This window comes from Mus caroli, unplaced genomic scaffold (assembly GCF_978045245.1).
Source record: "Mus caroli unplaced genomic scaffold, Mus_caroli_1 scaffold_17, whole genome shotgun sequence".
Classification (NCBI taxonomy): Eukaryota; Metazoa; Chordata; class Mammalia; order Rodentia; family Muridae; genus Mus; species Mus caroli.
Window position 1 is genome coordinate 7,767,657 of NW_028227272.1, and position 21,069 is coordinate 7,788,725.

Sequence of the window (21,069 nt, forward strand, 5' to 3'; positions counted from 1 at the left end):
GGGAACATCCCTCATCCTTCCCATGAGGAAGAGATTCTCGGCCACTCCAGAATCTTCCTCTAGAGGGCGCTCAGCCACCCTGGAAGTGCCCAGCTCCTTGAGGGGCACAGCCTCACCCAGACACCGAGCACTCACGCCTGCTACCCTACGGCAGGGATGGAGGTTCTAGGTCCAACTTTTGTGGTTGACAGAAGAATAAACGAAGACTCAAAGACAGACAGCGGCTGCCTGAGGTCACATGGGTGACTGAGAACCAGAGCTAGACCTGCACCCAGAACTCTTCTTCCCCCTGCTGTCTACAGGGAACACCTTGTGAACAAACTTTTATACTAAAAAGAAACAAAACCATTACCTAGCACCCTCCCTTGTTGTTATCCATAGCAAAATAAAAAGCTGCTCCCTCCAGAGAGGTGACAGCAGTACTGGAGCCCAGTGGAGAACTTGCTGAAAGGCCTTAGTTCTGGCTCTCAGAGTCAGCTGTCATCCGTGCGACCTTGGGCAGGTCATCCTCCCGGTTCTCCGCTGGAATCTTCCCGACCTGGCATCCCACGTGAATTTGATGGTCACTTTGAATTCAGCCATCTCATCCCCAAACAGCTTCAGGACATGGGCTTGCTCTGTGGTCAGCACATCATCCTCTTTGCGTACTTAATAGACAGCAGGGTCGCCACACCTTTCTTGAGGGCAGTGGGCAGCCCTCAGCTGTGGCTCCGTGGAATGAGGGAGCTGCTTCAGGGGCCCTGGATCCAGGCTTGCAGTTAAAGTTGCCTTGTTCCCAGCTCTCTGTGAACCACTCATTCACCGCCTTCTTCCTGTGGGTGGTAAAAAGGAGCCCAGCTTCACCTCTCAACTCCCTGCTGACCTGATGTAGGTTGTCAGATGGCTTCAGCCCAAGGCCACCATCATCACCCTGTGTTTGCTGTGCTTCCAGGCATTCCCATGTCCCTCAGCTTGTTCTTCCTCATGTTAGCCACAGAGAAGATGAAGAAAGAGGTGCTTGTAGGCACCCACACATTTCCAAAGTTCTACCAGGTTCTGCTTCAGTTACAAGCCTTGGCAGTTTTCTGTTAAGGAAACTTTCTTGTTTCGCTTGAATTTGGGCACTGTGCTAAAGGCATGTACCGCAACTGGACCTCTTGAGCCCTTCAGTCAGTGTCCTCATAGTTCTAGAGCACTGTGGGGGGGACAGTCTACCCAACTGTCCATCCTTGGGCACATTATGCTACACACACTCTCACACACTCACGCTCAGCCCCACACCTAGTTACAATACCGCCTCACTTAACCAACTTCCCTACCGCTTAAGCCTACACACTCAGGGATGGAAAGAAATCGCAGGCAGCCACTCTCCCACTGTGTTAACTTCCTGAAGCTGCACTAACAATTGACCACACACTCTGGGGTTTGCATCATTTGTAGTCCTTGAGAGGCAGAAATCCACAGCAATTTGCTTGTGGCTCAAAGCCTTTGGGAGGCTCTTCTGGCTTCCTGAGGCTTCAGCCTCCCTTGGCTCATGGCTCCTTCATTAGGTCTCTTCTGTAACTCCTGCTATTGGCGCCTTCCCAATTCTTGCCTTATGGGAGTATCTCTGTGACTGTGGTACATTCCCTGGCTCCTTAACAACACCTGAAGTCCTTTTTGACGCACCCTGAGCACTAGATGGAGGACTTGAAAGTTCTCAGGGGCCATTATTCATGTCTGATTTTATGTGGGTTCTCTTCTTTCTTTCTTTCTTTCTTTTGGTTTAAAAATGTAACACTATTTGCTTATGTTTTTGTGTGGATTAAAAACATTAGTGATTAATTCTGAGTCACCAAGAATGTATTAGTATCAAATTAAGGAAAGAAACCAAAGCCCTCGCCTTGGGGTCACTGAACCAAGAGTGAGCTTAGATTAGAACTTTCCATTTCAGTCTTCCTGTGTCTTCTGTCCTCTTGTCTGTCTGTTGTATGAGTCGAATCTGTGCCTGCCTGAAGGTTGCCGTGTGACCGTGTCCCTGTGCGTCTGTCCCTAACAAAGGGCTTTGCTCTGTTCTTATTGCACAACACAGAAAGCATCACATGGGGAAGGCATGAGGGAGACTTTACAGAAACCTCAAGCAGAATTTTACAAGGGATCAAGTCACTGACTGCATCTGCCCCAGATAGCGAACAGTGTTACAAGCGCCTGTTTGTCAGGCGCTAGCTGTATGTGTGTGTTCAGCATTTACGATAGATGTTCATTTTATAACGTCACTTTTGACCTCTTTTTGCTCCTTTTGGCAAATGATTATTAGAACATGCATACATTACTCTGAGTTCAGGAAGAACAGATTTTTTTTTAAGATTTATTTTATGCATGTGAGTACACTGTCGCTGTCTTCAGACACACCAGAAGAGGGCATCAGATCCCATTACATATGTTTGTGAGCCACCATGTGGTTGCTGGGAATTGAACTCAGGACCTTTGAAAGAGCAGTCAGTTAAATGGGAAATCCAAGGCAAGTGATGTTTGCTGTTACATTGTTCTCTTGAAGGCAGGTTAAGCAAACAGGCTGAGTATGCAGTAGGACAGCTGTCTTAAGTGGTCTCAAGGTGTATTGAAAACTCTGGCTTTGAGGTCTAGGAAAGTTCCCATGACTTAGAATGTAAGAGACATTAAATAATATTGTATCACTACAATTTTTGTTGTTGTTTTGTTTGTTTTGCTTTATTTTGAGACAGAGTTTCAAAATGTAGCTCTGGTTGTCCTGGAACTCACTATGTAGATCAGGCTAGCCTCAAACTCACAGAGACCGTCCTGCCTTTGCCTCCTGAGTGCTGGGATTGAAGGCACACACCACTGCATCCACCCTGTTTAACATCACCACAATTTTTATTTGATGTGTGTGGGTGTTTTGGGCTATATGTGTGTCTGTGCACCACATACTTGCAGTGCCTGAGGTCAGAAGAGGGTGCCAGAGCCTTTGGAACTGGAATTCCAATTGTTAGTTGGCAGGCAGGGTCTGGGACCTGAACCATGTTTTTCTGGAAGAGGAACAAGTGCTCATAACTAGGTCTTTATTCATATTTTATGGTGCTGGGATGAAATCTTGGCCTTATGCATTCTAGACAAGTGCTCTCTATCTTTGAGCTACATTCCAGACCTGGGAGAGTGCCATGTAGCCTCCTACACATCCGTCACTCCCCCTCTCTTACATCTCTCCCCATAAACCCTGGGCACATCTATGCGCCAGGTCCTTGATGACCACTGCTGCTCAGAACAAGAGGGAAGGAGATGGAAATTGAGCCAGCACAGGGGACTGTGCTCTCCCCACGGCTCTCACAACCCTGCCAAGCTCAGGCCTTCTTGATAGTTACAAAATTATAGGTTCAGTCTGTGTCAGGTCCTTAATTTAAACACCTTGTGGATTGAGGCACACACTAGCCCTTTGTTAGCAAGGATTCTCCATGTAAGTAAGTCTGATATGGTTTATTATGGACATACAGCCACAGAGGCCAGGAAGTCCTGAGATCTGCGAGCCACAGAAGCCCAAAGGGCTCAGACTCAGGCACGTGAAGCTCCTGTGGGAGAGTATTATTATTATTATTATTATTATTATAGACAGGATCTCTCTATTATGTAGCCTTGGCTGTTCTGGAACTCCCTATGTAGACTAGGCTGGCCTCAAACTCATAGAATCAATTTGCCTCTGCCTTCTGTGCTGGGATTAAAGGCACGTGCTACCACGCCCAGCTTATTATTACATTTAGAGTGAGTGTTGGTGTGAGGGGGGCTTGTGTGTGTGTGTGTGTGTGTGTGTGTGTGTGTAATGGCACACACTGAGGTCAGAGAACAACTTGCAAGCAGGAGTCAATCTCTCATTCCACCATGTTTTCCAGAGATCAAACTCAGGTTGTCAGCCTTGGTGGCAAGCACCTCTCCCTGCTGAGAAATCTTGCTGGGGCTGGAGCTGGGGCTGGGGCTGTTATTTAAGTACTGGAGTCCATAGGCCTAAGAGTCCAGAGCTCTTATGTCCAAAGAGAGAATAAGAGAGGTGTTCAGCTTTGGAGGCAAGAGCAGATCTCGCCAACGGTGAAGGTGGATCTCTGTACTTGGAGCACTAATTCAAGTTTTTACCTCATTCTCCAGAAGCCCTCAAACATGCAGCAGAGACTGTGTTTTGCCAGCTATGGGGTATTCCTAGCCCAGGGGGGAGACACTCAAGTTAACTGCCACATGCCCCCTGAAGAAACTGAGGCCCACACAGGCAAAGTGACTTGATCACGGTCACATATCCTGCACTCCAATCTCTTAGGTCTATGTTCACTGGATGTTGAAGGAATATCTGTGTGATGGATAGGATGCAGGGAAAGGAGGCTCTAGAACACGCTGTGCCCAAGATGGGCACATGCTGGGAGGCCTTGGTATGGGACCCTCAGTACTCATTGTGCCTGGCACTGCCCCTCTTCCAGGCATTGACCTTCTCATCCCTATGCACAGGTGTCCCATACCATCTATAGCCAGATATCCCCCAACAGCCTCCCTCTGCCAGCTGAGCCCTATCCATCACTACAGCCCCAGGGACCTGCAGATTGTGTCCCAGCTGCAGGCATGAGGTCCAGAACCCCAAGGGGCCCTTATTTATTCTCAAAGCTAGAAACAGCTGCTGTCTTTTTTCTTTTGAGCCACAGTCTCAGGCCAGGCTGGCATTAGACTCACAGGGCAACCTCGAATCTCCTGCCTCTTCCTCCCGATTGTAAGGTTACAGTAAGCTGTGGAGTGCTGGGGACCAAGTTCAGGGCTTTGTGCATGCTTGTCAAGCACGTCCTCAACTGAGACTCCTCCCCAGCACCAGCTGACTTCTGAGGCCCTGCCTAACACTTTCCCCATCTCAGATCATTTAAGTGTTTTGTTTCGTTGAGACAGGGTTTCTCCGTGTAGCCCTGCCTGTCTTGAACTCACTCTGTAGATCAGGCTGACCTCGAACTCAGAGATCTGCCTGCCTCTGTCTCTGTAGTGCTGGGATTAAAAATGAGCACCACCACTACCTGGCAAATTTAATCATAAAAAGTAAGCAAAGACAGCTTTCCATGAGATTGGCTCACTTACTTCACAGACTTGACTTGTCTGTCTCAAGTCTGAGAAGTACCAGGTTGAACTCAAACCAGATTAACCCACTGGAGCCTATTTGCTTTCCAGCCAATGCTCTGAAGGAGGCAGGAAATAAGCCTGCTAGACCGGGACCCTCAGAGACTGGGCTTGGAGGTGGGTAAGATGTTGTTTGGTGGATATACTGGCTAGTTTTGTGTCAACTTGACACAGCTGGAGTTATCACAGAGAAAGGAGCTTCAGTTGAGGAAATGCCTCCATGAGATCCAACTGTAAGGCATTTCCTCAATTAGTGATCAAGGGGGAAAGGCCCCTTGTGGGTGGCACCATCTCTGGGCTGGTAGTCTTGGTTCTATAAGAGAGCAGGCTGAGCAAGCCAGGGGAAGCAAGCCAGTAAAGAACATCCCTCCATGCATCAGCTCCTGCTTCCTGACCTGCTTGAGTTCCAGTCCTGACTTCCTTCAGTGATGAACAGCAGTGTGGAAATGTAAGCTGAATAAACCCTTTCCTCCCCAACTGCTTCTTGGTCATGATGTTTGTGCAGGAATAGAAACCCTGACTAAGACAGTGGATGAGGGGCAAGAAAGCACGGTAGCAGCACGTTAGCTGCAGCAAGGGTGTGGTGTAGAAAGGGAGTGTGGCCATGGGTACGTGAGAACAGCCAGCATGCTGCCAGGTTGAGCTGTGTGTGTGAGCCGGAGGTGTTCCCTCAGGAAGACGATGATGAAAGCTTTGGAAACCGGCAAACTCCACTCCACCCCATGTCCTTCTGGTGCAGGCTTCTGAGTTACCTTAGCCCTCCACCTCCAAGCTAACAACACAGTAAATTGTTCAGAAACTGGATGCAAATAAGACTGCACTCAGTCAGCACTTGTGAGGCAGAGGCAGATGGATCTCTGAGTTTGAGGCCAGCCTGATGTACAGAGTAAGTTTTGGGACAGCCAGGGCTACACAGTTAAACCCTGTCTTATAAACAAAACAACAGAGAGGTCAGGTGGTGGTGGCACACGCCTTTAATCCCAGCACTTGGGAGGCAGAGGCAGGAGGATTTCTGAGTTTGAAGCCAGCCTGGTCTACAAAGTGAGTTCCAGGACAGCCAGGGCTATACAGAGAAACCCTGTCTCGAAAAAGCAAACCAAACCCCACACACATACACAGAGAGAGAGAGAGAGAGAGAGAGAGAGACAGAGAGAGAGACAGAGACAGACAGAGACACAGAGAGAGAGACACACACACAGAGAGAGACAGAGACAGAGACAGAGAGAGAGACAGAGACAGACAGAGACACAGAGAGACACACACAGAGAGAGAGAGACAGAGACAGACAGAGACACAGAGAGAGAGACACACACACACAGAGAGAGACAGAGACAGACAGAGAGAGAGAAAGACAGAGAGAGAGACAGAGACAGACAGAGAGACAGAGAGAGAGAGAGAGAGAGAACAGTTACCCAGAGGCATGAAGATATGTCCACCTGCAGAGGTGACCACTGCCTCAGAGACCAGTTCTGCATCTACATATACATTCCTCCTTTTGGTTTGATTTTTAAGATCGGGTCTCTCTGTGCATCCCTGGCTAAGCTGGAACTCACCACCTATCAGCACTTTCAATGGCTGCTTTGATTAGTAGTAAAATACTATTAGTCCTCAAAACTAAATAGAATACACCAGCAAGCTCATGCTTGTGAGGCCTTTATTGACTGAACTATCATCCCAGCCTCTGCTAGCACTGAACTCACAGCAAAGAGTGAGAGATGGGTCTGTCTGGCCTCTCTGTCTGAGGGGGCTGCTGTCTGTGGCCAGCTGGACAGGCCAGTGACATGAAGGGTGTTAGGACAGGCTTGTGAGTAGTCCTCAAAGATTGGTTGGTTTGGTTTTGTCTCAAGTGCCAGGATGTCAGCTACCATATCAACACGTTTGTCACACATCCAGCCCTCTGAGCTCATTGCATGCTCAAGTGACAGGTGATCTTGTGACCCCCACCCCCCAACAAACAGAGGGACAGACTGAGGGTTCAAGAGAAAAGGATAGAAGGAGGATTTGGACCCCAGTAGTCTGGGTTCCTCCATGGATCTAGATGCTAATAGATTTTATGGGAACTCCTAGATCTAGATCAAAGAAGGGACAGTGGTCTGTCTGCCTGCCTGTCTGTCTGGGAGAGGTCTTCATTTGGAGCATCTCTCTCATCGCCACGTAGAGACAAAGACTTGAGACCATTGGTGTAACTGATGCCTCACCAGCCGGCTTGCCTTCAAACATCCCCTGCACTGGGAATGGTTGGCATGGCTGTCTGTCTCCAAGCCCTCATGCTGCCATGGGACAGGAGGGCAGACTTCCTTAAGCAGTAGCTCTCAAACTTCCTAATTGCTGTGACCCTTTAATACAACTCCTCATGTTGTGGTGACCCCCCAACAATAGATTTATTTTTGTTGCTACTTCATAATTGTAATTTTGCTACTGTTATGCAGCATCACATGCAAATATCTGTGTTTTCCAATGGTCTTAAGGTGACCACTAGGAAAGAGCCATTTAACTCCCAAAGGGGTCTTGACCTACAGGTTGAGAACCACTGTTCTACTACCAGCTTCCTCCTGTGTACCTACTGAATGGAAGGCCCTTGGCCAGACTCCTACGTGGGCTATTCTACAGTGACATGTTCACCATAAAGCCATGCCACATAGGAAGCCTAAGGTCAGCGATGTCAAGCAGCTTGCCCAGGGTCATAGGGCACAGCTGGAATCTGAAGCCAAGCCAATGTCTCTCAGGTCCCAGGCAAACTCAGGCTACCTTCCCAGGTACTCTCATCCCAGACGAGGCTCAGCAAAGGGAGACCATGGGTTCTTGCTTTCTTCCTGGAGATGTTTAGGCAGACCTGTTACAGGAAGCACAGGACCAGACTCTTGTCACTTCTCCAAGATCAGTTTGGGGTCAACATATCTTCCTGTTGGCTATAACTGGGTTATGTCTTGGCCTTAGTTCTTAGGGCCTTGATCCCTGCTACTCTCTCCACCACATACAAAGGCCAGCTCTGTAGCTAATGCAGGTTAGAAAGAACCAGCCCTGTGCTCCTGCCTCTGAGAGAAGCACTTTCACGCAGTATGTGCAAGCTGGGATGGAGAAAAGCGTCTTACGACTCCTGTTTCTTGCCCCCACTCTTCCGATGCTCACACTGGCAGCCAGTGCTGGCTGCCCTCAGGATCCACGCTCTCCTTCTTCCAAAGCAATAGACTCTCTGAACCCTGGCTGAACATGCTGCCCAGAAGGAACACTGTGTGCATCCAGGTGGGGACCAGATGGTTGAATTCTGGCCAATGGGATATGAGCATAAGTGCTGGAAACTTCCTGGTTATGCCCTCATGGAAATGGTGGGTCCTTTTCTAGTTCCAGGACAGCCAGGGCTACACAGAGGAAATCCTGTATTGAAAGGCCAAAAACAAACAAAATGAAACAAAACAAAAAGAGTAGCTTAAAATAGTAGGTTTTTTTTTTTTTTGTTTGTTTGTTTTTTTTTTGGCTTTTCGAGACAGGGTTTTTCTGTATAGCCCTGGCTGTCCTGGAACTCACTCTGTAGACCAGGCTGGCCTCGAACTCAGAAATTCGCCTGCCTCTGCCTCCTGAGTGCTGGGATTAAAGGCATGCGCCACCACGCCTGGCTCAAAATAGTAGTTTTTTAACACAGGATAAAGAGACTGAAAACCAATAATCTCAACACAGCTGTGGCCACATAGCAAGATCCTACCTCAAAAAAAAATTAAAGAGTAAATTTCTTACCAGGCAGTGATAGCACACGCCTTTAACCCCAGTACTTGGGCAGCAGAGGCAGGCAGATTGCTGAGTTTGAGGTGATCCTGGTCTACAGAGTGAGTTCCAGGACAGCAAGGAATATATAGAAAAACCCTGTCTCAAAAAAACAAATGAAAAAAAAAAAAAAAGCGTAAGTTTTTCCAGGCTCAAGTTGGGGCAGCAAGAAGGTGGAACAGGAGAGGATCAGTGAGAACAAAGTGCCGAGATTCCGAGAGCAGGAAGCCTGCCCTTGCTGACCGAGGCACTGGGTGAGTTAGCCTGGGACTGTGCTGACTGAGGTACTGGGTGAGCTAGCCTGCCCCTTGCTGCCTGCCCCTTGCTGACTGAGGCACTGGGTGAGCTAGCCTGGGACTGTGCTGGAGAACTTGCCCTGGAGAAGCGGGTGCAGGAGAGCTGGCAGGCTTCAGCTATCAATCAGGCCCACACGCAGGGCCCTGGGCTGGCCCACCCAACATCCACCTCATCTATGAACTGCTGGATTGTGTGAAAGGGCAGGTCCTGCAGATCCAAAGCTGCAGGACCTCCAGGACACAGGGCAACAGCAGGATATCCGGAAGGAGTCCCCATGAGGATCCAGTCCAGATAGTATAGCGGAAGCCACAGGCCTGGAAAACAGACCAATGACTCATTGCAATGAACGATCACAAGTAAAGTGTGTGGACAAAAGAGAACACTGCGCGGCACAGTACAGCGCCCATGACAAGAGATTATTTTCTTTTGGAGAAAAGGTTGCAAGGATGGAGGGCGGATATGAGGAGATGGGATGGTGGGTGGGATTGGGGTGCATGCTGTGGAATTCTCAAAAAATCAATAAAGAGAGAGAGAGAGAGAAGCAACAGGAGGGTGTGAAGGCGGTCACATTATATGAGACAGGGTGAGCAGAATCCACACTAAGTAGCACAAAATGGAGCTGAAAAGAATTTGAAGAATGGCGACAAGAAGAAAGGGACAAGACTCGAGTGAAGTGCTTCAGCCCATGGTTGCTGCACAAGTAAGTAAAGGTGTGCGTCCCACAGCTGTGGGCTGTGCGTCCTCAAACAAGGGCGTGCACTAGCAGGGACAAATGATGTTCGTTCTCTCATGGCCTCACTTTGGAGAGAAAATGTGAAAAAAGAAAGTGTCTATGTGGCTGCAAGAGATGAAGAATTCAACCACCACCAGAACTCATGACGGACAGCTGGTAATGAAGAGTCACAGTGTGGCAGAAAAGAAAAACCAAAACCTCAAGTAGTGTGCAGACATTCCCTTGAAGCTCTTGAAAGGAACAGTGTAGCTAGTTTGGGTGCATGCTAGAGGTAGGGACAACTGCTGGCATGCATGCTTTCTCCTGGATTCATGCTGAGAAAGACAGAAAAAGAAAAGAGAAATAATAAGATGAGATTTCACCAGAAGATATAATTGACAGAGAGCCTTAGGTCCAAACTGTTACCAAAAATCACTTTAGAATATTTTCTCTCATGAGAGAGAGAGAGAAAAAAAAAAGACAAGGAAAGATTGATAAGCTTGAACAAGATATGGAAAGACAGAAAGCTGACTTCAAAGCCAGGAAAACTCTAGTGATCAGTGGTCTCCTGAGCTGACTGGTGACCTTGATGAGGAATCAGATGATACCCGTTACACTCAGGGGCCAGACAGTATCGAGGTGGATGGTTCTGTGCGTGCAGTGACGCAGACTTATGCCTGCATGTTCCAAAGGATGTAGGACAGGTTTCACTGTAGCCAGTCCTGAAAGATTCAGCACACATATTTCAGATAAAGACAAAAACAAGTTAAGAGAAGTTTCTGGAACTCGGGCTGAAGATGGTGAAGGGAGTGATTGGGACAAAGACAGCAGAGCAGAGGGACAAGAAAATGAACTGTCGGGCAGTGGTGGCGCACGTCTTTAATCCCAACACTTGGGAGGCAGAGGCAGGCGGACTTCTGAGTTCGAGGCCAGCCTGGTCTACAGAGTGAGTTCCAGGACAGTCAAGGCTACACAGAGAAACCCTGTCTCAAAAAACAAAAAAAGAAAGAAAGAAAGAAAGAAAGAAAGAAAGAAAGAAAGGAAGGAAGGAAGGAAGGAAGGAAGGAAGGAAGGAAGGAAGGAAGGAAGGAAGGAAGAAAGAAAGAAAGAAAGAAAGAAAGAAAGAAAGAAAGAAAGAAAGAAAGAAAGAGAAAAGAAGAAAATGAACAAAAAGGCTCAATGTTGATCTTGTTGATGAAAATCTGTTCACTTGGGGGAGATCCGGATGAGCCAGAAGAAGAATTAAACACACTTGATTTACAAGAATGACATCAAACAAGTGGAGGAAGAAAATGAGATCAATTCAATGTGAGCAACATGAATTCAAGTTGACTGTGTTAATTGTTTCGCCACCTGCAATCAACAGAATGCCTATTTGCCCAGATGGTTCTGGGGATTCTGTCCTCCAAAAAAAGGGCGTCTCTGCTCGGACTCTGACTACATCTCATAGTAAATTAGAGTAGTTGATAAATAAAGAGTGTCCGGGACTGGAGGGATGGAGCACTGACTGCTCTTCCAGAGGTCCTGACTTAAAATACTTTCCATTTGATGCCGTTTGCAAAGAGTGGTTCCCTTTCCTTTGTATTTATGTTTTGAGGGCTGACTGAAGGGTGAGCAGTGCACTCGATAAAGGAAACGGCATATGCAGGTTTAGTAATGTACATCTGTGGACAATGAAATTAACCCTGCGAATGAGATTTATCCAATCTGTCAGGGTCAGCTACAGTGCCCTGTACCAAGGCTGTTTAAAGTTCTCCCCCTTTTTTTTGCCAATAAAGTTGTAAATAAAACCATCACACATCCAAATCCAACTATGGGCCATTTTTTTTTCTTTAAAGATTTTCAATGAAAAGTTTCTTAACAGTCCTAGCTTGGTGTTTTATTTAAATATTGATTATATTGGTAGTAGGCGTCTCAGAAAGCAAAGACCTCGTTTCTTATTACATGTGATATAACTATGGAGTATAACTTTAAGTTTTTCAAACCTTATTTTCAATGATGGCTCTTAAATGCTTTAAACTCCCTTTTAGCACACCACCTACCAGAGGTAGTAGAAAAGGATGGGGTGTGTGTGTGTGTGTGTGTGTGTGTACCTGTTTAGAAAGGTTCTTTGGCGCAACTCCCATCTGTGTTGTCTGGAAATCAGCAGTTCAGTTCGCAGGTCAGCAGCAGCTCGATCCACTCACAAACACCTCATGGCTACACCATCAGTCCAGTTCAGTAGAGTCAGGATAGCCAGCACGAATCAGTAGCTGAGGCATGACCTAGCAGAGACAGCCAGGCCTCAGCCTCGGCACAAGTAGGCAGGAAAGGCCGGGAGGGACACCAGAAGTTCCTCTGTGCCTCTCAAGGGGAAGCAAAGATCAGAGAAGACATGAGACCCACAGGCATTGCTCTGCTACCTCTATAAGCAAGCCTAGCTCAGCCTCCATCACTGTCCACTGAGTCCTATTTATACTCCCTCCAAACATTACTTGTCCTCTACAGGTCCTGCTTCTGTCTTGCCTCATTGTCCCATTCTGCCAATCAGCCTGAGTCTGAGGAAGAGCTGCAGCACACCACCAGAAGTTTTTTGGTGCATTTCTCTCTATGGAGTCCTGACAAATGAAGCTCAATTACACAACGTAAGGTGAACCAATACATGCACTGTTAGCGAAGACTCCCTCATCATGTGTCCTTTCATGTGCTTGCTTTAGCAGGACATCCTCTCTCCTGTGTCTGCTTCAGTGAAACATTCCTTCTCAAGTCTGCCTTAGTCTTCCACCTGTGTCTGCTTCAGGAAAACACTCCTTACGTGTTTGCCCCAGCCATGCACCATCAACACAACTGACTCTCCAAAGAACCCATAACTTTCCACTTCAATGGAGTACTGACAGTGTCATTGTTATTTTTCATTTTCAAAAAAGACTAAGAGGTGATATTTCAATTCCTGAATGTTAGGTCATCAAGCTGATTAAATGGTACCTACAATTAAACAAACAAAGATGAGTCTTTCCAGTTTCAAATCTACTTGCAGTCACAACCCAGCATCATAGAGCACCCTGGTGCTGATGTTATGGTCCCCAACTCACTCTTGTCACTAAAAGGAGCTCCACTCCTTGGGGAAATGACTGGTTCTGTGTGGAAGATGTATACGATTCGTCTGTTGTGTGTCGTCATCACTAACAAACAATAGGTTGTGTCTTAGGAGAGGTGAGATCCCAGAGCAGAGGGCTCCTGACTGCTTCTACTGAGCACAGTTCTGAGCACTGGAAAGGGTTAGCTCAGACTAGGAAAAGTACTGCAGTCCATTTGGTCTCCACGGCAAGTGTATAAAAAGGGCATATGTCTAGGCTAGTTTTATGGAGAAAAACCCTGAGTCACTGGGTGGGAACTAAGAAACTTTCCCAGAGTCTTGCAGCTGGTGGGCGGTTGAGCTGGGATTTAAATCCGGGCAGTATGCCTCTGCAGTCTTCTAAGCTACTTTTTCATTAATGCAGGACCTTCAACAGCAAGAGAGAAATGAAAAATCCAGGCAACCCCAAGACTCACAGGCAGCCAGTGAGAGTGGGCTTAGAGCCATGGATGGTACCCCACCCTGGTTCAGCTGTGTCTTCACCAGGGGTGCAGAGGCCAGCACCAGTGAGAACCAGCTTGGTGTATGGCTCTCCCTGCCAGTCACATGTGCAGGCTCTGTTCTTCAAGACCACTCTTCAAGGAGCCATTAGAATGGCTTGGAGGTGGCTACCAAGCCTGACAACCTGTTGGATCCCAGGGATACACATGGTGGAAGAAGGAACCATCTCCTGACAGTTGTCCTCTGACCTCCACATTTACACACTGTGGCTCACAAGCCCCTATTCCACTCGCCTGGATAAATAAATTAAAATATAAACTATAGACCGTCTTCATTAGTAAGGATTGTCATTTAGTTTCTGGAAACAGCCAAAGAGGAATAGGTACCACTTCCCAGATAGGAATACTGAGGCTGGATAAAACACTAACTGCTGGAGCTCACATCTTTGGCCCCGGTATCTGTGCCTTTGGGGCATCTTGGCTCTTTCTGCCAGGCCGCTCAGCCTCCTAGGCAGGGTGGGAGTGCTGGGGTCTACAAGAGCTAATCGTCCACATTTTGTGTGCGTCATCTCCGAGCTCCAGCTGGAAAAAGCAACAGCTGGATGAGCTGGAAATAAGTGTAGTGCTTTTCCCAGCCAGAGGAGAACAGTGCTCACTGGCTCTTTTCTGCCTGCCCTTTGCCTTGCTCCGCCAGAACCTCTGACCTCTTCTACTTCCAGGACATTTCACTCCTGGAGCCTACCCACCACTGTGCCAGGGATTAATGCCCATGGCAGAATGCCCCATACCTGTCTTTTCCCTCATTTCTCTTACTCCACTTTCTACAAGAAATGCAAGCAGAGCCGAGAGCTGTTTTGAGCAGACAGGGCTTTGTACAAAATGGAGAGATGACTAATTTAGTTTCTGGCAAGAATCTATGAGAATCCCTTTTCTGCCCAGGTGTAGCTCAGGGTCAAAGCTGGGGAAATCTTTCTGGCTTCAGCTGGGGACCATTTAGAGGTCACAAGTCAATGATTAGGAAAGAGGGTTGCATACTCTCTGCAGTGACCAAAGGCAGGGACTAAAGAGGTGGTGCTGGTTCTGGATTCAAAGGAATGCAAGAGGCACGCCAACCAAACACAAAATGGAGCTCGCCTCTAGGCTTGAGCTAAGCAGCCAGCAAAACATACTTAGTAAGCCAGATATATTGTACATGCCAGTATTTGCAGCACTCAGGAGGCTGAGGCAGGAGGATTGTGAGTTCTGGCCACATTGATAATTCAAGGCCAGCCTGAGTTATACAGTGAGACCTTGTGTAAAACAACAAAACAAAACAAAAAACTAAAAAACTAAAAAACAAACAAACAAACAAACAAAAAACAACAAACAGAGCCAGGCGTTGGTGGCACACGCCTTTAATCCCAGCACTCGGGAGGCAGAGGCAGGCGGATTTCTGAGTTCGAGGCCAGTCTGGTCTACAGAGTGAGTTCCGGGACAGCCAGGGCTACACAGAGAAACCCTGTCTTGAAAAACCAAAACAACAACAACAACAAAAACAAAAACAGGGTGGGCAGTGGTGGCACACGCCTTTAATCCCAGCACTCAGGAGGTAGAGGCAGGCAGATTTCTGAGTTCAAGGTCAGCCTGGTCTACAAAGTGAGTTCCAGGACAGCCAGGGCTATACAGAGAAACCCTGTCTCGAAAAAACAAACAAACAAACAAACAAAAAACAAAAAAAAACCCAAAAAAACCAAAAACAAAAAACCCAAACCCAAACAAAAAAACCTAGCTTCATGCTCTAAGGGGTGTTATAGGTAACTGTTGCCTGTCTAGCCTGCCTGCCATTTTGTGCTGTTGCTAATGTTACAAAGAAACTTCTCATTTGCTGTTAATGCTATTACTAGGATATTCTGTGCTTTGGTGTTCTTGGAAACCAGTCACAATAGCAGTCAATTAGAACGGCTTTGTATAGTTACCCACAATAAGCTTGGACCTGAACCAACCACCCAGCAGCACTTCCTGCACCTGTGTGAGTCTTTGTGGCATTGGCTTTTATAAGCTGCCCTTGGGAGGGACCCCAGCATAAGAGAAACACCTGTACCAATTCAGAAGCTACTGGAGGAAGCTTCCATTTTGAGTAGGGGTTGAATAAAATTTAAGTTCCCAAGACCCCTGGGAACTGCCATTCTGCTTGGCAGAAAGAGACGTGCACATCCTGGCTGGCAAGGTAAGACATGAATGTTAAACAAGGCAAGTCCCCTGCCACAGATGAATACTCAAACCAGTGGGAACAGGATAAATGTATGAAGACATGTTCCTAAGGAAGTCCCCTATCCCTAACCCCTGACTGGTGGAATAACGTGGCACAGATGTTTGTGGATTTCAGGCTTAAAGAGCTCTGTAGGATTCTGGCTGGGCATCTTAGCTCAGCTCTGGACTACACGGACTATATCCCTGACCAATCAGTCTTGGGGTGTGCAATCAATAAACCAGCCCTGTTTGACTGAGATCAGTGTCTGAATGGTTTGGGCAGTGATTCCCAGACCCAACATGTTCTACATGCCAGTATTTGCAGCACTCAGGAGGCTGAGGCAGGAGGATTGTGAGTTCTGGCCACATCAATCATTCAAGGTCAGACGCCGGGCAGTGGTGGCACACTCCAGCAGTTGGGAGGCAGAGGCAGGCAGGATTTCTGAGTTCGAGGCCAGCCTGGTCTACAGAGTAAGTTCCAGGACAGCCAGGGCTACACAGAGAAACCCTGTTTCAATAATTAATTAATTAATTAATTAATTAAAGACCAGCCTGAGCTATACAGTGAGACCTTGTGCAAAATACTACTACTACTAAATAATAATAGCTTCACATTATTACTGTGAACAGACAATGTCTAGAACTTGGGCAGTAGTGACGGCTCTGATGGGGGCTGGCGAGACTAAACACGCCTGCCAACAGTACAGCACACTGAGCTCCACCCTGGAACCCACATGGCGGAAGGAAAGAACCGACTCCTGAAAACTGTCCTCTGACCCCCTCAGGCAAGCTGTGGCACTCACACCTGTCCTTATGTTAGACACCCTCCCCAGATAATTCTAATTTAAAAAATGACACAGCCAGGCACAGTGGCACAGGTCTTTTAATGCCAACACTCAGGAAGTAGAGGCAAAAAGATCTCTGTGGGTTCCAGACCAGCCTGGGTTACATAGTGAGGCCCTATCTTGAAAAAATAAAACAATAAAACCATAACTTGCAGTCAGGTGGTGGTGGCACACACCTTTGATTTCAGCAAAATGGGAGGCAGAGGCAGGCAGATCTCTGAGTGTGAGGCCAGCCTGGTCTACAGAGTGAGTTCCAGGATAGCAGGGCTATACAGAGAAACCCTGTCTCAAAAACAAAACAACAACAACAAAAACCACACACACAGAGACACAAACCCCAAACCATGATAGGCTCTGCCCCTTGCCCACTAAGCACTTCTTCACTCGGTTGACTTCTGTGTGACGAGGGGAAGAGGAGGCTTTAGTGCTGACCTGCCGGGTCAAACCTTGTCCTTGCAAGTGCCCACTGTATGCGTCAGATTCCTCACCTATCAAGTGAGGTCACAGGGTTGAGGGGGTGGGGAAGGCTGACCGACCGAACAAGACTCAGCGTGCTCCAGGCTCTGGGGAACGGCTACTCTGGCTACTGCTACTGAGCTCATTATTTCTGAAGTGGAGATGTTGTATGGTTTGTTTTAACTTTCTATTTATCTGAGCAGATCTGGACTCTAGCACTTTGGGGGAAGGGTGTAGGATATCTGGGGTGTTCCTGTATTGTTTTGGTTGTTTTGCTATAAGGCCCTGGAATATATGAATTGCAAACCACCTTTTTGGGGTGGTGGTGGTGGGGAACGGGTTATCACTATGTAGACCAAGACTTGAACTTTGGGTAAGTCTTCTGCCTTTGCCTCCTGAGTACTACCACGTGTGTGTGTGTGTGTGTGTGTTGTTGTTGTTTGTGGTAGAAGTCTTAATATGCAGCTGTGAGAGTTAGCAATAATCAATTTAACATAGGAGGAACTGCCTCTCTGAATCGGATTGACCTGCAGACCTTTTCTGTGAGGGATTGTCTTGAATGCTGATTGATGTGGGCGGGTCCACCCCATCTCTAGTCAGGCTCTCTTGGGTTATAAGGAGGCAGGCTGGGTCTGGAGAGAAGCTTTTCTCAGTGGTTTCTTCATGTCCCTGCCCAGACTTCCTCAGTGACAGGCTGTGGCCTTCCAGTGTGAGCTTAAGTTCCTTTCTCCCTCAGTTGCTTTGTACCCAGGGTTCATCACAGCAACAAACAGGAAAGGGGAGCAGTACCCCAGGCTGTCTCACCCCAAATGCTGGAATTACGGCCGGCAGCCTCAGTTTACTGAGGGTGCTTAATGGGCTTATTTAGACATGGTTCACATCCCTTACGATTCACCATTTGAAGGATACAGCGTGGTGGATTTTTTTTTTTTTTTTTTTTTTTTTAGCACAGCCATAGAGTTGCTGACTGTGCCTACAACGAAGTTTGGCACCATTATCCACATTTCAGACACGGTTAGAGAGGTCCCAGGGAACTATTCTGGAGCTGCTTATGGCTTCCCCATGACAAAAATATCTACCCTGGAGACTGCTGCCCTCCCACTGCTCCACTAGGATGGAGTGACAGGCAGCCCTGAGGTATCACCGGCACCATAAGGCACCAGCTGGCCCAGCTTCTAGACACTGCATTTACTGCAGTCACGTGAAGTGTATCTTTAGACAGTGGCGCCCACAAGCCTCACTACGCCTGTCTCAGATCAACACTAACCTGTAGTTTAATGTCCTCCTTCCTCCTCCAGAGGGAGGGACACTGGGTGTGTATGTACAGCTGGGATGAAGACTGCTACCATGTCCAAGAAGGACACTTAGGGACGGCCCGTGGAACAAAAGACAGCAAAGGACATGAGGGCAGCTCTCAGGTGTCAGGCTCAGCTTCGTGGACCTGCCCTGGGACAGACGGGAAAGAACTAACGAGCTCCCCAACACTCTTCCCAACCTTGTGAGGCAGAGCAAGGTCACAACTGAGCCGTGCCCACCCTGTGTCCTAAGCTCTGGCCTGATACTCTTGTGTGTACAGCACACTAGGAGAGCCTAGCTACAATGGGTGGGCTCTGAGGGTCTGTGACCTACATCGCCCCCAGGACATGGCCAGCACACAATAGGCAGGAAGCTCAGGAACCTTATGGGACGCAAGTCCTCAGGACTCCCACCATAGGGCAACTCCGGCTCAGAGAGCACCTGAGCCCGTACTGAGGGGAAAGGAAAGTGGAAGGGTGAAGCCAGGCAGCATGGTCAGGGGCTTCCCAGCTCTAGGGAGAAGAGACTCTAGGAGTGGAGGGAAGATAGAGTTCCTGGGCTGGCAAGCCTAGATAGCTCTCAGGCCACGTTCTCTAGGGCCTGCCATCTGTGGGGCTGCTGCTGTGATTCCCTTCTCTGGCTACATCACCTCCAATCCCTTGCCCTGTTGGCTTCTTTACTTGGAATGTTTGAAGACTCCTTGGCATTTGTTAGGCCCGAGTTGTATGTGCCCTCCCTGATCTTTCAAATGCAGTCTCCAGGCCCTGCCACTTCTTTGTCTCTTCATTCCTCTCAGGGGATGGCAGCATGTGGCTCATTTACTCATGTCCCTCCCCTTTGGAATGGCAGCCATGGTGCCTGGAGTCTGTCTCCATGCCCTGGCATATGCCTCCTAGATGGCTGGGTGGAGATTTAATTGGGGCCAGGCTGTGTCTGGGCTAGGCTTATTAGGGTCCCTCAGGCACTGCAAGGCAGGGAAGGTCACTGTCCAGGCGGGAGCTTGATGTCTGCTGCAATGGATTCTTGCATCCACACTCTGCTGTCCTGAGCTCCTGGGCTAAGTTGCTTCCAGGTAACCTGGTTCCTGCTTCAAGACAAAGGACGGGTGAGCTCTCTGATGGCAGGAGTTGGGAGGTGAAGCTGCAGAGCAGAGATGGCAGAGCCAGAGCCAGGGCCTACAAATGGTTAGGGTTCGTGTCCTATCCCACCTAGACACGTACTCTGGCTATGCTCATTCACCTACCCACTGCTTGGAACCCTGGCCGCCTCAGTGCCTTCTCAAAGAACTTTCCAAAGGCCCGACAGGCCAGCCACATCACGGGAGGGTCTGGCTTTCACCCCACACCTGCCCTTCATGAGTGTGTTCAGGCCAGATTTTAAAATACCAATCAGTTACTATTTAACACCAACTCTGGACACCATCGAGGCAGGTAGACAGCCTCTCTGCCTTCTGAGATGGGGCTTATCGGGTCCTGTTTTCTCTTTCATTCTCCTGGCCTGTCTGTCTGCTGGCCCGTGTGCATTCGTTTGCCTATGATAAACATTTACTGAACGCATGGGCTCCTGTTCCTCAGAGGTCTGTTCCAGAGCCTGGTAAGGCCTGGCTGGGCACATAAAGTGTGGGGAAGGGCAGGGTGTGGGCACGTTCCAAAGCAGAGACTTGAATGGAAGGGAGGAGTTAGTGGAGCTAAGAACAGCATCTGAGGCCTAGAAACAGCTCATAGAAAGGTTGGGAGGGTGGACAAGGCATGTTGGAGGAGGCATGGCTGTAGTAGAGGGATGGGGCAGGGGACATGGGGGCAGATGGCGCTGCTGACACTGAATTCCGTGCCTTCAAGAGTTTGAGGAAGGACTAGGCCGGGGCCTAGCAAACACATAAGTGGATGCTCACAGTCAGCTATTGGATGGATCACAGGGCCCCCAATGGAGGAGCTAGAGAAAGTATCCAAGGAGCTAAAGAGATCTGCAACCCTGCAGGTGCAACAACATTATGAACTAACTAGTACCCCGGAGCTCTTGACTCTAACTGCATATGTATCAAAAGATGGCCTAGTCGGCCATCACTGGAAAGAGAGGCCCTTTGGACATGCAAACTTTATATGCCCCAGTACAGGGGAATGCCAGGGCCAAAAAATGGGAATGGGTGGGTAGGGGAGTGGGGGGGGGGAGGGTATGGGGGACTTTTGGGATAGCATTGGAAATGTAACTGAGGAAAATACATAATAAAAAAAATATTAAAAAAAAAAAAGAGTTTGAGGAAGAACTGGAGACCTAGGGCCAAACCTCTTCCAGCTGCTCCCTCTTTTCCTTCCAGAACTAGAGCGGCAGTGGAGACAGGCACAGCAGAAGCCCAGGGCAGCATCAGCAACTCTAAGATGAGCGTCAGAAGCATCACTCCACCCAAGCTTCAGCTTGGTTTTATTTTCCTGTGCGCTGTATGGTCATGTGCACATGCACGTGTAGTCGTGAAGTCAACATGGGATATCTGCCACTCACTATAGTTGTCAACACTAGCTAGCCCACGAGCCCCAGGGATCCTCCTGTCTCTGCCACATCTGGATTCTCACGAGTGACACAGACTTCCCTGACTATGCTCTCACCCTCCACACCCTGCCATTCCTGTTACAGGCACCACCCAGGCGAGGCTCTGAGCAACTACCCAGTCTGCCAGCATCCCAAGGCCACACTACACATGGGAAGACTAGGGCTCAGAAACACTGGGCTGGATCAGTAGTAGGATCCGCCTGGATAGGTAGCCTCAAGTACAGGGCAGCTCCTTGAGATTTTCAGGGCCTCTAAGGGTGAAGAGGG

The 21,069-nt window shown here is 48.3% G+C and overlaps 2 pseudogenes; one reads left to right on the forward strand and one right to left on the reverse strand.

Moving 5' to 3' along the window:
- Positions 1-253: 253 nt before the first annotated feature.
- On the reverse strand, positions 254-5,715 carry LOC110311992 (mRNA turnover protein 4 homolog pseudogene; annotated as a pseudogene).
- Positions 5,714-11,146, forward strand: LOC110311993 (zinc finger CCCH domain-containing protein 15-like; annotated as a pseudogene).
- Positions 11,147-21,069: the final 9,923 nt, after the last annotated feature.